The sequence below is a fragment of the Clupea harengus genome, chromosome 23, assembly GCF_900700415.2.
Source record: "Clupea harengus chromosome 23, Ch_v2.0.2, whole genome shotgun sequence".
Taxonomy (NCBI): Eukaryota; Metazoa; Chordata; class Actinopteri; order Clupeiformes; family Clupeidae; genus Clupea; species Clupea harengus.
The window spans coordinates 2,543,079-2,562,453 of NC_045174.1; the positions used below are offsets into that span (position 1 = coordinate 2,543,079).

At 41.5% G+C, this 19,375-nt stretch overlaps 1 protein-coding gene across 1 annotated transcript in view; it reads right to left on the bottom strand.

Moving 5' to 3' along the window:
* Window positions 1–14,433, bottom strand: part of pcdh15b (protocadherin-related 15b) — a 220,761-nt gene extending 206,328 nt beyond the window's left edge. Inside the window, exon 1 of the mRNA XM_031560956.1 lies at window positions 13,970–14,433. The gene's annotated coding sequence lies outside the window, so the exon portion shown is untranslated. The remainder of the gene's footprint in view (window positions 1–13,969) is intronic.
* Window positions 14,434–19,375: the final 4,942 nt, after the last annotated feature.

Below are 19,375 nucleotides of genomic sequence, written 5' to 3' on the forward strand. Positions count from 1 at the left end.
AATTGTCATGGCAACCAAATGCTGCTAAGTTGAGAGCCAAGAGGTTGTGATTTCATCAAGTGATTCATTCTCAGTCATACTGTTTGGTGTCTTTAAAATACGTCTTTTAAGCATCTCACAAAAGACGTGGGATATGGCTGGATAATGATGACCCCGGAGACATCCAAGTCCAAATATTTCAACAAAACAACTCTTTATTTCAAATTCACACAGGGTTCTGAAGTAGAAGAACAAAACATATATCAACACTTAGCATGGAAGAGGATTTACTGAGCTCCAGTGCGCCACTGTGTTGCACAGACGTTTTCAAGCTCTGTCTTCTTGTTTAGTGGACGCAGTTCAGAGTTGCAATGTAAAGCGCATTCATGTTTGTTTAGGGAATGCAATGTTTTTTTTCTCCACAGTGTTTCCATCTTCACAGCTCCTTTTGGTAGCACAGACATCACACAGACACGGCTCTATCCGTTCAGTGACACTCATTTGACTACATGAATGAAGATCATAAATAATTTAATTCTATCCTTTACAAGGGTGTTACATCATTTAGTCAGAACTTCGATTCAGGGGTTGCCCTCAGCTCTTTGATATGTTGAAGAACTCCAGCCGCTCAACTGATACGGCCCCGACCACGGATCCCCAAGGCGACCACGTACTGATAAAATATAAGCTTTACTTGCGTTGCCACCTTGGATCAGGACTAGTCTAAGTCTCCTTGGATAAAAACTACCCTGGCCCTGATTGCCTGTTGCCCCCAGCTCAGTCTTTGTGCTGGGATCACAAAAAGTGAATTTTGGTCGGGTTACCAGGCTAGATTAAAAACACTGGCTAAAATCAATGAAACATTAATATTGATTCATTGAAATGTAATATTCATTAAGTTGCCAGTGGTATTGGACAATGACATTTCTAAATCATTCTAAATGATTTAAGTATGAAATATTGCTATTGAAATGCTCTACTAGATGAGCTGCAAAAGAGCAAAAAAATTACCATCTAATGTGAATTTCAATAATGTGTCTGCATCGTTTGGTGTGTCCACACAGCAATCTTAAACTGGGAGAACACATCTTAAGAGACAGTGCATTGTTCAGACCAAAAAACAACAACAAAAACATATTTTTCGTTTTCCCCAAGATCTCTGTAGTTGGTGTCTCCAAAACAAAAGAGAGCCTTGGCGAGAGAGACGGCGGATGTTACTCCAGCACAGACAACACTCCAACCACTAAAGAAGACAGAACAGCTAATATTGCCTCTGTGCCCTGAAAGCAATAAGCCGTCTGTGCTGAAAGCATGCCTGACAATCCCAAAATCTGGCACATTTGACCACAGCATCCAGCAGATCAGCCTCCTCAGAGATGACAGCGTGGACAGAGCAAACACAATGACTGCCATAATAAAGGGTTTGAAGCCATCAAGGGTAGAAAAAAAATGTCCATGTGTTTTTGGGAGACGTCGTCCCGCAAGGCTTTCTCAGAGCTAGAGTCGGCCTGCAGACATGACTCCATGTGAATTTTCCCAGCATGCCGATGTGTGTTTTTGCGATGAAAAATAAAGAGTAAATAAGGAAGCCAAGAGGAGCAACCATGTTGGTTTTGGACTGCAGTCAATAACACGCCTCAGGAAGGTTCTAGAAATGGAGACCAATATACTGGGCCAGAGGTTTAAGCACAGTCAAACTCGACATGATATAGGCTTGAACACCACATTACATCTCCACAGTGGTAATAACATGCCGAAGCTACACACGCACCTGCAACTGCCTAGGAACAACAGCATTTAAAGTGAATGGCATTGTGGACTCAAAGTTGCTTTGGTACAATGCAACATTTCAAATCAACTTCTTTCACATAATTGTAGCATAATGCTAGCAACATCATTTTCCCAATGAAAGCTACGCTAAGAGCAGCACAAAGCCGCTGGCCCTCTGCTGATACAAATATAAAGATGATAAGTAATGATCAATAAAATGAAACAGGCTCTTCTATAGTCTTATACCGCGGGCTGTTTTCTTCCCAGCCCTGTCAGTACTCCGAGTCGTCTTACTTAGTGGAGTCCGAACCCTTCGAAGAGATATAAATGTCGGGCATCTGTGAGATTAGAAACGCGAGCAGCGAACAACAGACTGGATGACCCATCACCTTCCAATGACAAATATTATGCTCTCTTCACTTGCGGGGGAGTTACTTTGTCAGCGTCACAGCATTGTGTGAGCTGACGTGCTACTTCATCAGTCATCCGCGCTGCTCAAACAGGCATGTAGCCACTCGTCCTACTCTCATAAATCAGTCTCTGACCTTTCCCAGGGAGTGTGCCGGTAGCACATATAGCTCCTACGGAGTGTCAGAGATTCTACTGACATGCCATAAAAAAAAAGTGTGGATTAAAAACCTGCAAGCCTGCCACTTCAAACTGAAAACAGGTCTTGAAAGGAAAATCCCAGGGTACAAAAGAGTTTTTCTTATTTTTTTTGTCATTATTTGTGACACACTGACATACTGACATACACGGCATAGAGAGTACAATGCCTGTCCCCCGGAGAGCAGAAAGAATTCTGGGAGAGCACAAGGCCCTGAAAAAAAGTTTTCCACTGGTTATCATTGCTCACACACTTCTGTATCGACCGACATGATACGATGTGATCCTCAACAACCTCCAAAAACCTCGAAGCTCGCTCAAAAAGCTTCATGTTCTGTGATGACAAAAAAAAGAATACCGCCTTCAAAGTAGAGAGCACATTACTTTCTTCCTTAAGGAGCAAAGACACAGCCACCCCCCCACTCCCCCCACCCCCAGCCCATCTCCAAATCAGATGAGGACTGTATTCGCAGATATTTATAGCCCTGGCATTGGGACTGCCAAAGAGGCATCTTTTTAAAAGATTCACCGGCCTCTTTTACCTTCGGCGAGTGAGGCCCTCATCCCCCTGTCCCCAATGCCCCAAAGCCCACCCTCATCTCCCCCTACGTCTCCAGGGATCAGCCTGGCATCTCTCCCAGTCCTTCCCTTTCCCACTCTTTCAGACATCCCTACACCGCAAAACCGAAGATCTGGAGGAATTGCACAGTGCCAAATGCAGTTTCCTCCCTGTAAATGAACTGCCTCTTTGCAGCCACGTTCTGGTTCACACAGAATTATTTAAAACACCTTGCAGCCTCAAGCTGTTATTTATGGAGAGTTGGTCTGAAATCCTTGCGCAGGTAGCCAGGGTTTTGTGTGTGTGTGTGTGTGTGTGGTGGGGATGCGGCTCCTGATAAGAGGGAAAGAGAGGCGATAAGAAGATGCGAGCACAGACGAGAGGCAGATGAAAAGTGACACGCCGAGAACAAAAGGCCACTATCGCAACAAGTAACTTTTCATAATTAGGTGCTGAGCACAAGCGATAGCCTTGGGGTCCCAGGTGACAAAGTGATATTACAGTCTAATAACTAACAAAGCAGCGTCACACTGAGTACCACATTCAGAGTTTTCAATTGCATCTCAAATACTTACATTTACGCATTTGGCAGACGCTTTTATCCTGAGTGACAATCTTGGTGTTGTTAACACCTTGCACTGCCTCTTGAACTAAAAACTTGGGGTCTCTTTACATGATAGCAGAATACATGCAACTATTTTGATGGTATGTGGAGGACAGATACTGTATATCATTGCCCATATTGTGCAAAGATGATAAAAGGGCAGTATCTAGTTGAGCACACTTATATCAGATTTCTAGCATGCCTTCCAAGTGCAACATTGATGGGTAATATAAAAAATTTGAAGCACACACACTTAAAAAGCACCTGGAAATGTTGTAGTGTTCTCAGGGGCTCTTAACAGAGCAAAACCGCAACTGTCAAAATAATTTCTATAATGATTACAAACCAAAATCCCCTCTTCAATTTCCTACACGTTATGAATGTGCAATTAGTCCTTGAATAATGCATGGCCCAAAATGCAGGCACAGGCTACATACAAGCAAAGGGAGAAATTACACAGTTTACATTTTCTCATTAGTTTAAATTACCAGTAGGAAGGTAATGTCAGAGCGAATGAACTGCCTTCCGGGCTTTGAAATGTAATCATATCGATAGAAGTAAGCAGAAGCCTACAGAGGCTTTAGGCTCGTGTGACTATTAGATAGATGCATCTTTTCTGAGGAAACTAGTAAAGACTATCAACAGCTGATGGGGCGGAGATCAGGACGGTTTGCATAAACAGAGTGAAATACCCAATTAGCAATTAGAATAGGGTTTGGGGTTTTGAAATATAACGAGGGGCTGAGCCCCGTACTCTGGACTTCCCAAAGACATGCCAGCTTGCAGGACTATGCCCCGCCTGCGAATCTCCTTCACCTGTTCACACCAGACAACCAGAGAAGAGAAGCCATGCTGACTGATCTTCAAAAGAAAGAAAGAAACTAGACTCACCACAGACTCGATTGCTCCCCATTAAACCTTAACACAGTTGGTCAACACAGTGCACATCGCTCCCCATCACCTCCACACAAAAAGCTGATAGATCAGTGTGTATTGGCCCAAGCAGCTGGGTACGGGGGGACGGGCTGGTGAAGGTGAGTGGACAGGAGTATCCGTGCCCCCTATTATCCATCTGGATTAGGGCGATGCTAATTTCACTGTCCTCTCCAGGAGTCATCCATCTTCTGTGCATGCTAGGAATTTCTATGTATTTGTGTGTATGTCTTATGAGCTACTGCTTAGCATGGCTGTGGAACTGCTGGGCAGAGATCCTTCATTTGTGCACCTGAGGGTTGGGGGGGGGGGGGGGTCCCAATGTTAGACGAAAGAGACTAATCCTCTAGTAGTTGAATGACTGGCATAAAGCTGAGGAACAGAGAACAATTAGGAAAAGTGAGGAGTCTGAATGGAGGATGGAATAGGGTATCCCTGACACCTTCACAATCTCCTGGCACATTGGTCTGCCCCAAATGTAGTTCTATGAACGAGAGTTCAGTTTGTCAACACTCCCAAGCACAACTCTAGCACAGGCCAGAAAATAGTCTTTTTTTTCCTGAGCTCCACGGCATGCTGTTTATCTCAAAATGGCCTAAATCGAGGGAGGCACATTATTGAGTCATTTTTGGCAGCTTGTCCCCTTCTGCAGCGTCCCCTACACAAATCAGGATGTACACAACTCCAGCCAGCTCCACACCCTTGAAGTGCTGTTTGGGTTGAATTAGCCCTTTATCCCCCTAATCTCTGTGGTTATATCTGCTTAACCCTAGCTAAGATTTAGCTGCTATAGATTAATAGATTACAGACCTTACCATTTTAGGACATGGTTAAATGATGTGTATCTCGAGTTCGAAAGTCTTTCTTTTTTGAGCAGGCAAAAAAGATGATAAAGCTAGATATGGCAGCTTTGCCATTCATAGTCGCCTAATTCTGTTGTTTCCTGAGACAGTCATGGACAGATGAGGGTTCAATACTGAATCATAGGTTCTCATTTGTTTTCCATTTAGTGACAACTTTATTTATTGACTTATTTAAACACATTGCCCTAGGCTTTCTGCAGTAGTTTCAAATCCCATTAAAATGTGACAAGTGAAGGAACCATAAATGAAGGTTCAGAGTTTGTATATGTAATAAGTGGTCTCACTCCCTTCCCCCAGGTCATATCAAAGTGCCTTGATGGACCAAGGCCTCATGAATAGAGGGTGACACCCTTTATACTCAGTGCATTTAATTGCAATCCTCGAATGGATAATCAGATGAGTCTAAGGTGAAGCTTTGAGTGGAACTTCAGGCTTTGTCTCTCTTGGAATGCTCACCACTGTACAAGATTAAACCTCCTGACTCCCGACTGATCATGTCTAAGACTGGGTCTCCAATATATGGTATATAATTACTACTATCACAAGGTCATGTATTTCTTCATGACAAGGTCGTTCTTTTTGTATGTGTTCACCAATACAGCTAAATAGCATGCCACTGCTACAATAAGATCATAGCATTTGAACGGATGTTTGCCGAAAAGACCCTTGTAATCATTAAACCTTCGCATTTCAGCAACTTGTGTCGGGATCTTACTCTAAGAAATGTCAAATCTCAAGCATTATGGACAGGTCACACCTGTGGAACGATTCAACCTGTCGTGCAGGTGGGCCCAGTCAAACACACCGCCTGCCTTTAACAATCCTGTCTTTTACCTGACAGACTACAAATGGCAGCTGGCACAGTTGTTTTGCACCTGCTTCTAAACTCCTTGGAGATTTGGACATTTGAGTGAAGGGTTACATTTACCTCTACTTATATTTCAGCGTGTAAAGACTTCTTCAACAGCCTTAAAAAATGCATTCCCCTTGGCTTATTTGTTTGTTAACTTGTTTGCTTATATATTTGCATTCCTGGCACCCCCTCCCTAATCAGTGCCAGCACAGAAAGTAATGGGCATATACATCACTGCTTTAAAAGCACACTTTTAGGCTTTGTGTAATGTTGAGCAAGCACCCTTCCATGGGCATCTAGGCTCCCCATTAGCTGGAGTTACATTCTAATCACTGTAAGACAAAGTGCAGACAACGCAGGCAGGCACATAGCTGTCAGCCTGACTCCAGACGAAGAAGGAAATGCATTTGCTAACAAACAAGGGGTTGGAACCCCAAGACATCATCATGACAAAACACTGTCTGATTTGATGAAAAGGAAAACATCTCCATCGAACAGACACAACAAGTTCCACCTGATTAAAATGCAGTGGTCAGTGTGGGCCCCTCTACAAAAGGCCCATTTCGTTTTGACTGAAAATATTAACTTCATACTTCAGTGTATAGTGATGGTGTGGGCAAAAGCACTGTAGTCATTTGTGACAAAGTCAATGGGATAAATATGTGACACTGTCACCACAGTGTTATAATGATAGAGTAACTTGTTCAATTACAGGTAAATAGCAGACAAAGTCATTAATATCCATTAAATTATGAATGATGCTTTAATTTACAGCATGATCAGTATAATGACCTACATAATAAGTGACATTTTGATGAATACTGACACAATGCTAATTTTCATCCCTCTTATTAGATTTCCATGCTCTCACCAGTCCCCCTAGAAAGGACGGCCTTTAGCTGGCCTTATGATGGATAAATGCAAAGAGGAAAATCTCTTGCCTCATGGGTGAGAGGCTGAGTCGGCTTTTCCTTGTCATCAATGAAATACGCGCTTCCACGTAGCAGAGGAGGGTGGGGGCGGAGGAGGGGACTGGGGGCTTTTCTGCTCAGTCAAGCCTCGCCACTCCTGTGTTTGAACAACGTGACAACACCTTGAAGGATGATCCCTGGAATATTCACGCGTCCATGGGAACCGTTGTTCACCTCGGACGTCTATATAAATCAGAGGCCCGCTTCGCCGCCGCCGCCGCCTTAAGATTTAACCACTCGCACATGACACTTCTTCCTAGGCCATTACTTCAAGTTCATCATCTCTGTTTGAATAGCAACAGGGCAAGAAATATGCTTTTAATCTCGCCCCTTCAAGAAAACACAAACACACGCATACGCACACACCTGCAAGCCTGAACTGCTCTTAATATATGAACTGTGCGGAAACTATATTAAGTCGGGGTAATGGACCACATCGAAAGCTACACTGCTTTCTTCCACATAAAACCAACACGACTGTAAACACTGTCTATCTTTTGTGACAAGGAAATAAAAAAAAAAAATATGATAACGATCAACCTTAGTTTTGAAGGATCTTGACTCCATACAGAACTAGATACAACACAGCTATGTTTTTGTGATTGCCTGCACAGCTTCCAAGAAACAGCATGTCTCTACAGTTGGATGTCATTCATCACTTTGCCCTTCTGCAGTCAAAGTTCAGTGCAGGGTTATTGGATCACGAATCCACATTACATAATCTACCTATGGTTTCGGTATTTACAGAACTCGACGCGGCCCTGATCCCTCAGAAGCATACAACTATATTCTTCTAACCTTGAACCTGTTATGACTGTCGTGAACAGAATAACTATATTCTTCTTACCTTGAACCTGTTATGACTGTCGAGAACAGAATAAGCCCCAACATGGCCAGTCAACTTTGAAAACACATCAACAGGAAAGCCCAAAAAAGGTTGTTTCCTTTAGGCATGGCTGTCAGATAATCATATGCTTTATTGAACTGCAGTAAACCCTGTCTGTTATCTAACTACTGGTGATATGGCTTGAGAGAATTCCTATCACCAAATTGCTTCCCTTCATATGCCGGCTGGAGAAATGTTGGGGGGGGGAATAACGCTGTGAACAAAACAGGGAAACAAAGAGAATTGGGATGCCTTCAAGCCTTATTAGAGAGACAATTGAGCTTTGTTTGCATATCCAGTATTTTAATTAAATCCTTGGGTGACTGAGGAATCGAATGAGGCATGAACGAGCAGCTGTGTTAATTGACATTACATGAAATATTTATTTTCCTCCTTCGCCGCTCAATCAATGTAATGTTTTAAAAAAAAATAATAATAATTTGAAGCACCTTCTCAAAGTTTGCAAAGTGCTGTGGGAAATTAAAGGAGTCGAATGATTGTTTTCATTTTTTTTACATGGCAAGTTGAAGACAGCTTGTCAATTAAGCAATTAAGAGGTGATCTTTGATACTGAAGATGATTTCATCAGATTTTGACGTTGATGTCGCTTATTCTTGCAGTGTAATTTGAACCTTTAGTAACTTCTATTAATCAAAGTGTATGTAATCCTATTATCATGGTGAGCTCAAAAGTCCTGTATAACAGGAGCATTCTCTTCACCTTAAAAGTCCTCTATAACAGCATGCATTCTCTTCTCCTTAAAAGAACCTCGTCCCCTGCTGTAACTTAGGCCATGACAACGACCTCCCAGATCCCCTGACAGCTGAAAGTTACATAAGGCCTTCTATCTCCAGAATACTTACAATTGGCATCAACAATGTGCCCCTAGCTAGCCCATGGCTATAACTCAGCTTATGTGAAGAACTCTGAAGCACCCTCACACAGTGCTTCACCGACCCAACCCTTCTAAAGGGGCCTATCTCTGAGGTCCCTCACACAGGGGCACACCTATCCTGTGGGTCCCTTGTACGGTTGTACCGGTCTTCCACCCTTCTCACACCAATTGTAGCAAAGGGAGAAAGCCGTCACCCCATCAAACCCAGGTCTCCAAGGCAATAACCCTATACCTTGACCAAAATGGCAAAAATCCAGGCTAACTGGTATGGCAGTCAGAGCACATACACAACCGTAGGGACGGCATTCCATCACACTGACCTAGGACGCTCAGTGAGAATAGTCAGGACACATACAGATTGCAGTGCAGTAACGGCTAAGAGCACTGAATTCAGTTTATGCCTCAGTAGTGGCTTTGCATTGTGATTGGCTGAGAGGCCTTCTAAAGGCATGCCGTTCGGTTATGGTATTAGCACTCTGACAGCATGACTGTAATTATCTCTCCACTTCTTGTTCTTGTAGCCTTGCAACTACTGGTAAAAACCCTACCTCCGGCTTTGAAAATGAGAATCTCTTCTGCAGATGGTAACTTAAGCTTTGAGTTACAACATCAGATTGGCTGAACTTTATAATTGAACTGTGGGACTTTCTGAATAATGCACTTGAGAGTGTTCTTGACCACAGGCCTTGTGTGCCTGTCACTGAAGCATATCAGTACCAGTATCTCACAGTATAGCTATTCTTATTGTGTATTATTGTGTGATTAGGAGTTGCTGCATCAACTCATTCATTTTTGATAAGGGTGTGTGACAGACATGACAAAGCAAATATAAAAAACGAACTAATCTAAAAGCACCATTATTTCTCTGCAATAATAGAAGCACATCCCTGAGCAACGGACACAAAACAGAAGTGCCCAAAACTATCACGTACTAAATAGTTTTATTCAAATTGGCACTGCAATTTAAATGGTGCCAGTACCGTAATTGACCGGTTGATAAAACATTCTGTCTGCCAACCAACCTCCAAATTACTTCCTAACCAGGACACTTATGAACACTTTCAAAATGAAAGAAAATTAAACTGAGGTTCTAAAACATCTTTAAGCAGACAAACACCACAATTTCATACATGCACAAACATCACACATAATTCTACACCCTACGGCGAATCACCAAGCTTCAGTATACTATGCACTACACATAAATAATCACAATCTATTCAGCTCGTTCCAAAATTCTTCAACCAGGAGACAAACAGCAAAAGTAAACGCTACAAGTTCTAATTTGTGCTTTGAACAACACATTAAATGAAGCTCATAAGCAAACAACAGGAAATTCTTAGTTGTTCTCTCCAATATAAACCATGAAAATATCATTTCAATTCAAGCAATTCAATAAGCCATTAGCCATTCAAGTCACTCCCAAAGTGTGAACTAATGGTAAACATGTCTGATTACCGTATATTATTTTACACTGCATAGTTCCATACTTTAGATTCAGAGCACACAGCACCCATTCTCATTGATAGGAAGGGGGCTAGGATGGAGTTTGCTCCTCACAGCAGGCTAACTCACCCATGCTGGGAACAGTAATGCAAATTTGAGTTAGACATAAATAGAGATTTAACAAATGCAACACACCACCGACTGCCTAAGACTGTCTTTTAAGAGGGAATAATGAGCAGAAGTTCTCTGTGACAACTCACAAGGGGGGTATTATTTTAAAATCCTGGTCTCAAACAGAGAGGGGTGTTGTAAGAGAGGTGTTTCTTAGCATTTGGAAAAGTGAAAGAAATCAATATGTCGGTAATCCTGGTGAAAATGCTACTGCTGTTGATGCTGGCCAATCCACTGTGGTCACAGACAGGATTTCAAAGAATCTCCTGAGGGAACCTATCATGACCTCATATCCTGTTTACTGTATAATGCCAGACAAGGTCATCTGACCATGTCCAGCAGACCCTATGTCACCCAAGCAATCCTTGTTAACTATGCACTGCTAATAGTAAGTTCTGGAGAACTAAGTCTGACTGCTATTCTCGTTTGAGATAATAGGATATGTGATTTGAAAGATGCTACGTGACGTTAAGCATCAAAATCTCCCGCTCCAATGAGTACAACCTAAATTAACAGTGAATTAACGTATTTGTGCGTCGAGCAAGTACATTTTTTACCCTTCACCACAAACGCTGCCATGTTGATGACAAACCTACTCCTCTGAGCTCTAAAAAAAAAACACCCATTTTCCTATTGGGATGTTCCTAGTTCGACAGGCGTTCAGGTCTATTCTCCCACTCAGAGGTTGGAACTCTCCCACTTCCCACTTGGTCATGAAAACACCATAATTGGAACATCCTCTCAAATTTATTTGAATGGATCTCCCCCCAGCCCCCCCCCCCCCCCCCCCCCCGAAGCGCAATTGTGGAAATGAATTAAGCAAAATACCAATGTTGTATCATGCTGAATCAATAGAGGATGTGTGCGCCAGTGGGGAAAGAGGATTTTAAACTCCCTCAGAGTGCAGCAGCCAACAGAGGGTGGCTTGCTGACTTAAGTCAACAGAACTGATATTTAGCTGAATGTGTAATTGGATCAACTATCAATATTTAATTGTAAAGACTTCTTAAATCAAAAGAGCATCCTATTTGGTTGAATTATTTTGCAAGCCAGGGTAGAGAAAATCTTGATACATTCCTACATTCTGTAAGGTAAGTGGAGGGTACCGGCACAATTTCCATCAAATTCCAACAAGGCCATGTTGCCAGTCTATAACAAGGAATACAGTCTTTTTTGACATGGACGAGCACGACCTTCAACTGCACGCAAGATCTGTTATCAAGCTCCTCAGCAAGATCAAACCCAGTCTCATCACTCCACACCTCTCGCCCAGGTGGAGATCACTCTCATTCCCACTACCATCTGCATACTTACAGAACGAAAGCTCCGCTTAAGATGTGGCTGAGTACATTAAGAAATGGCATACATTTCCCCAACCTTATGTCTGTAACCACACAGCATGGATCAAGTGTAAACGTTGGCTGTTATGAGAAGGGTTTAGGCAGGTCTCAGAACAGTGAGGACCTAACATCAGGCAGCTGCTGGTACTCACGGTATGCACCCCAAAAGACACAAACAGGACATAGGTCCACACTACAGCACATGGCTATGAAGGACTTACTGCTTTAGTCCATGCATATCACATAGGCTGCTGTTTGAAAGCGGATTTTGCAGCAGGAGCCCATGAGTGAAGTAAGCAGACGTGCCAAGGATTCCTCATAACACCCCCTCTGGGCATCTTGGTCCAGGCCTTTCTTAAGGAAACAGTATTTTGGCTCGCGTTCTGACTGGATTTTTTGCAGGTTTGACGAACTGCCTCTATTAAAACTTGCACTCCTATTATCTCTGAGTCTGTGATATGAACTATGAGCTGATCCAATCACTGTCATTATAAATCAAATAATACTCAAAGGCTTTGTCCCAAGCCCATTAAGAATCTGGCTGAGTGTTTTCAAACCACTACAATCGCGTGTGTGGACTGGCAAGGCCAGGGTGGCTCTTTCCTATACTTACAGTAAAATATGTACTCACATCTTTCAAAGAAAACTCTAACAAATGCTGGCCTTAAACAGCTTCTGTATGAACATACTGAACAACACAATATGCAGTCAGTGTGATTCCCCCTACAGCACGTTCTGCATTCTGCCTTAGGCCTTGACTCTGGAATAATGTGGGACTTGGGGCTCAGTCGGCCACCCAGCCTTCAGGATGCATTCAGCTTTGCTTTCCCGAGCAGATGGCTGTGTTTGCTCCAGAAGCTGTAAAATCCACCAAAACCCAGAATGCCACCACAGCCAAATCAATGTAATTTCCAAATTGGGGCCATAGCCAAAAGCACTGCCGCTCAAGCTATTCAACATAAGGAAAACAATGAGAGAGAGAGAGAGAGAGAGAGAGACCATGATCAAATTAACCCTAAAGGGTTGGATGAAGTAGAGCCTGGCCACTTCACACCCTGGTAGCAATGAGTTCAGCTCACCAGTCTTTTTGCACTATTTGCGCAGTTTCTGATGAATAATGAGTTGTTAAGAATAGACTCTTGATTCCGCAAGAGAAATACTGAGTAACACAGAAATATGTGCACACTCATACACACCATGGATCAGCTGTAAAAGGAATTCAATTAAATTTTAAGTCGTTATTTACAAATGGTCTTACTGTGAACAAATCAAACTAATTATTTTTTACTCCCCACTTTGTTGTCTCTCTGATGGACCAATAATCTGCACTGATTATTCCTAACATCATTTATTTCCCCACTGGATTCAAAGTTGTATAAAACTAACATATCCAAGAAGAGACTATGTGTACACCTGAAGTGGCTTTGTCAACCGAATACTGCAGTCAATAGTATAATATAGTAACGTGTACAGCGCAATGCATCGTGGCGCACTGTAGGTCAGTGTAGGAGTCTAAAAATAATTGTTTGATGAGAAAGTAATCAACAGCCTACTTCCATCAATATGGTGTTATAGTTGAGTAACACTAGTGCAAACCATTTAACTTCAGTGATGTGTCATAATATCAATCGTAGAACCAAAATCTATTCACAGTGTGCATTCATGTAAGTGCTAAAATGTACATCAGCAATATAGATACATTCGACATTAGGCTACTGTAACGGGATCTTTATTTTTATATTAGAAATTTGACATTTCAACACTTGCTGCCTGAAAACATAATCTTCATTAAGAACGTTTATGATATGTTCTCGAACCATAGGCTATAGTTCTTCTGAAAAGTAGCCTATGACTGAGATATCTTCAACGATCACAGAAATCGTTCAAAATAAAGCAAGCGATAGGCAGAACCCCTCAAATGTGCTGTAGCATTCACAGTACAACTGATCCTACAATCGCTGTCGATGTTAGCAGGTCTCATAGTGATGCTGGTGGTAGAATGGATTGGTAGCCTATTACAGGAATTATGTAATTGCTGGTATGTTGCTGCTCCGTATAATTATAATGTAATGCACAATTTAAAAGAATCTTACCTGTTCCAGTGTTCTCCACCACGGAATGCTCATCAGCTGTACAGTTCAAAGGGAAATGCGTGGACTTGGCACATCGAATATTCCTCTTGTATTTATTATTTTAACATGAAGCGCCTTTCCTGAAAATGACTTATCACAAACTTGAATTGAGCTTTCAAAAAGAGCACTAAAATCCTATCTCCACAATTTCACACACATTGCCAATCTCTCACGGACCGGAGCACCAAGCACTTGTAAAGTTTTCCTCTCTGCAAAGAGACGTTGTAAATAGCTATCACCGAATCACGCTGCACGGGATACCAGACTCATTCAGCGCAAGGACATCGCTCTCAACAGTTGGTGAAGATGTTCAGTAAATGTACCTCAGTTCGAATACAGTCCGATGGACTGCGGTATGCACTGACTTGAGCAAGCCGCCAATTGCGAATCTGCAGACAGCCAGGCAAGGAGAGCAGTTATATCTGAGCCGTTATGTTCCTTGAGCACCAGCGCCACCCTGGTGTACGTTATTCAGCTGAATATACGTTCACGCCATAACAGAGCAAAGACTTTTCTTCAGGTATGCTTGTAGAAATGTCTGAATTAATTACAACACATTATGGTTACACAGGTCAAAAGAGGCGCCTTTCTCGTCACACTGGGTGCCTTCTGCGGAGCTGAAACAGAGTTTTGGCACTGAAAAAAATTGCATTAATAAACATTAAAAAAGCAGAAAAAACACTTGTATTGAAATAAACTTTGGGCACAGAAAAGACCTCTTGATATTTTTTGTTTATTCAGATTTTCAATGACAATCTTTTATTTGTTTCTTTATGTTAACCTTTTTAACGCTGCAAGTCTGTTTTCGATGTCAGTACTTTTCAATATCAACTTACTGTCTCTGTTTTGGCGTGCAAGGAGAGGTGTTAGATGGGAGAGCCAAGAAATACATGTTTTGCATAGATCCAGTGTGCCACTTATCTCTGAACGGGGGCGAAAGGTTTGTCATTGAAAAAGCACGTGCGCCCAAAGTTAATTTCAAAACAAATGTGTCAATGCCAATGTTTTATTTTTCCGTTTAGCTTAGTTTGTTTTTTATCCATCCTGATTTAGTTTTTTTTAGGGCATTTTGAGTTCCTTCCAAAGCAAATAACGCCAGAGTTTTGGCAAACTTACAGCCAAAGCAATATGTTGACAAGTCATATGTCAGCAGCAGTTTTTTTGTGTGCTCATTCAAATATAATAACAGCAGCTCCAAATCCTACCTGTCACAGAACCCCTCTGTTTGTTTATATGCTTGATTGTTTTTTGTTACTTGTGTTTGTTTTGTTTATCATCTCTGAGGGAACATAAGCCACTACTTAATATTAATGATCTATAGCCTTTAGGTCGCGGAGGCAATGATTCCTGACGGATCCTTAATATAGCTGGTCAGAATGCAGAAAGGTGAAGCCATTGGAGCAACCAGGAAGGGCAAAACCTGATGACAAGAAGTTAATTGAATCTCTTGACAGCTCAGAGGATGAAGTGAACCCTTTAACCCCCCAAAACGGCGCTGAAAGACATCCTACAGGGGCGGCCCCTGCCGTGGAAAACCACCTAAAGGCACCCCCCACCCCCCTAAAATGTCCAGTGAGCAGTGGAAAAGTCCTTTTGGGTGCCCAAATGTCCCATCCCTTTACTGTAAGGCACTGCTTGCATTAAAAGAATTCCCCATTCAGTTATAAAATGCTACAACTCTGTTACGTTTATTGACCAAAAAAACTGTGTTGCTCCATTTTATGATTGAGTGACTCTAATTTAGCCTACATTTTACAATAAAGTGGTTAAATGTGAGTTTTTCATTGAGGAATTATTTAGGGAGCGAGGTGGGAACTTGTGGTATGGTCCATGATTATAGTAATCCAGCCATGTACATGACTTTGGAATCATCTTGATGCACTCATGGAATACAGTATTACTTTAGTATCGACATTTGCCTCATGGAGCTTGGGTAAGCTGCTAGCTTAATTGCTAAAGCGACCACAGCACTCAGAAATAGTTCTGGGCTGTTCTGAAATAGTTCTGGGCTGTTCTGAGGTTGAATAGGCTATCCTCCTATTAGTCATGCATTAATGGATCCTCTGATTTCTGATTTCAAAGACAGTGGGCCTTACTGTGACGCATAAAAGATCACATTAATAGAATAATTGGAGTATTTAAGGTTAAACAAAACCTTGAAACATGTTACCAGGGAGACAAGAGAGGTCTTCATGGAGAAAGAAAATGGAGAGGACAAAAAGAGTGCTGGCAGTAGAATTCACTGACATTGTATACAGATTAAAAGCAACACAGATACTTGATACAGAACAAATGTACTCAATGTGAGAGCATTTCGCTCCGATATGCAAAATAAATAAATAAATAAAAACAGCCACAAGAAGACCTTTTCGCAAATCTACAACACCTTTGTAGTGAGGAGTTTAGACCTGTTTTTATGGATTTTCATTCGGGGCGATAGAACTTTTCCTGCTTGGATGCATTTTATGTGCTTTGCAAACACCATTTTACACCCACAATTTCTGTGCCGAATTAAGCAGAACCAATGATTTTCTCAGGCCCTTGCACACCTTATCTTTTTCCAGCGCTGTGATGAATAAGTAACTACAATATGGAAATGGAGCCCTCCACATTAGATCTTTTTTGTTCATTTTTTATTGCATTAAATGTTCTTGAGAAAAGGTTACCTTGTCCTGTTCCCATTCATTTTTTAAATGGGCTTTCCTCTTTATTCATATCCGGAGAAGAGCTTCACTGATTCCAGTAGTGGCGATTTAATTTTGTGAACATTTTCCAACCATATCAAAAACATAACACATAATCAAGTGTGAATTATTGCTGAACAAAGGTGCAGAGATGCAGAGGCCCATGTGTTCAGGGGAAGCAGAGTATGTTAGGAATTCATATCTATAATTATAATTTTATATCTATAATTAATGGTGAATTTACATTAATATCACCTGGTCTCAGTAGACTATCTATGGTGAATTTACATTAATATCACCTGGTCTCAGTAGACTATCTATGGTGAATTTACATTAATATCACCTGGTCTCAGTAGACTATCTATGGTGAATTTACATGAATATCACCTGGTCTCAGTAGACTATCTATGGTGAATTTACATTAATATCACCTGGTCTCAGTAGGCTATTCATGGTAAATGTACAGATGCTTATTTGTTTACAATAAGTTCAGCTCACCGTTCCATTCTTTCATGTGACTTCAAAATATAATATTTAGTAAATTTTGATGTCAAAATCTTTACCTCTTTATATGCCTCTGACAATCATGGACAATCAGGTCTGACAGAGAAACAGTGGGGGATCAAAAATTTTGCTAGCATTCATTAACATGGGTTACTGACATGTGGTGATACTGTCTTTTTCTCTAAGTCTCATGTGTCATGACCTGTTCATATAGGCACTCTGTCATGCAGAAGTAACAACTGCTTTAGACTGGTGATGGATTTTCACGTATACTTTTCTAGAATGTGAACAGTGCTCCATGTAAGAATGGTAGTTTAAAACATTATCAAATTAACTAGAAATAACAACCGTCAAAAACGCCTGTGTACTGTGTACTACTAAAGTTAGCGGGCTAACCAGTTAGAGATGCTCCGGCTTCACTTACAGTATAAGGCGACTGTGTGTGTTTGCTAGTCATTGTAGCGAAAACAGCGAAGACAAGCAATGGTGCTGTCAAGGGCATATGCCCACACAGTCAGGAATGGTGTTGTTAATTGGTAAAATCCCATTTCAGAGGCTAAAATAATGACAGTTAAAGTGTTTGTGGAGAAGTTTGTGGGGAGCTATTTTGGGCAAATAAGATCAGGCTACTGTCTAAATGAATGGGGAAAGAATCAGAGCTCCACGTAGGATGGTCAAACAGACATTAAAAGTACATCATGTGAGTCCACATTTAAATGTGACATGTTTTCAGTTTTGCTGGTATGGCTATTAAAAGTGGAAATGTGCAGGGGAGGCGAAACGTTGGTTACTTCTGTGAGGGGACAGGAGGCAGGGGTGGACAGATGTAGTAATATACTGCCCCCAATCTGCTTGGGGTGGGCCGTATGAAATCATTTATCTTGCTCGCTGACAGGTAACCAGTCTTGCATATAGTTCCTTTAAGACAAATGGTTGGCCACACATGCAAAGCATGAATGAAGTGGGGATACACATATGCATTGCACACAAATCATTGCCAGAGGACTGGAGATGCCTCCATATGGAGGAAAGTAGTCTTTTGATTTAGGCATTAAAGCAACATTATCTAATAATTTTACTTAAAAAAAACAGCTTCCAAATATTTGTTTTGTTACACTGACTTGTGATACTGAGAATGGCGTCTGCGCCACTGCCACTGCATGCCTGGTATTGCACTGTGTAACTTCGGTGGCCACCTCCAGGGAGAACTACGTCATTCTTTGTCACCAACTCACACAACAACAACTAGGAGGAAGCGAGAAAGAGAGAGAGAAAGAGAGAGAGAGAATAGCACAAGACCGAACAAGAGTCAAATGCTGAGTCTATCTGTCTTGTGTTGTGCTTGCTTGATGTTTGGCTGTGTTAGGAAAGTTTTCGACTCGCTAGTTTTTCATCATAAACATCTCTGCCAGTGTTATTTATGACAGAATGTAGGCTGTAACCTTATCGGTGTCATCCCTGTGTCACAGAGATTTGTAGTTTTTCCAGATGCCCAAAGTCATCGAGCTCAGTTCCATCTCGGGCTAGCATCCAAATAAGTTCATTTTACGCCAAAAGGTTTGATCAGTCTTCTTCAATCTCACGCCAAATAAGCTTTGGAAGTTTGCAACCTTGAAAACCTTGCAACTCAGCTAGCCTGTAATAAATTACACTGTCCAATGTATATTATGCATATATGTGCCTTTATCATGTCGCTAACAACATTTGATCAGATTGCACATAGTCCACATTCAAACACTTAGAAAACAACGTACATAAATTGAAAACACTTGTTTGTTATTCTTTTGGTTATGGATTAATTGAAGTCCGATGTCACTAGCCACAATAAATACAACTATGCAGAGTCGTATGTGTAAAATCTTGTAACATAACTCAACCTTGCCAGTCAACATGCTTTTTTGGCTTCTGCCGTTGTCAGTTCCATATCCTTCAGCTTGTCAACAAGTTTATTTAAGTCCATATAGTTTATAGTTTGGTGCATGATATTTAAAAAGAAAGCAATTAAAAAACCAACGCTCAAAAGCTCCCATGTTTATTCCTATGAAGGCCGGTACCACTGGGATTTAGAATGGTTTGCGATTCTGTCTTAGCAATAGTTTACGACAGGGCAGGCTTTCTTCACACTCACTGCCTTGCCCTAATGACTAAGGGTCTATGATGCCAGAGTAAGCCTCAGGAT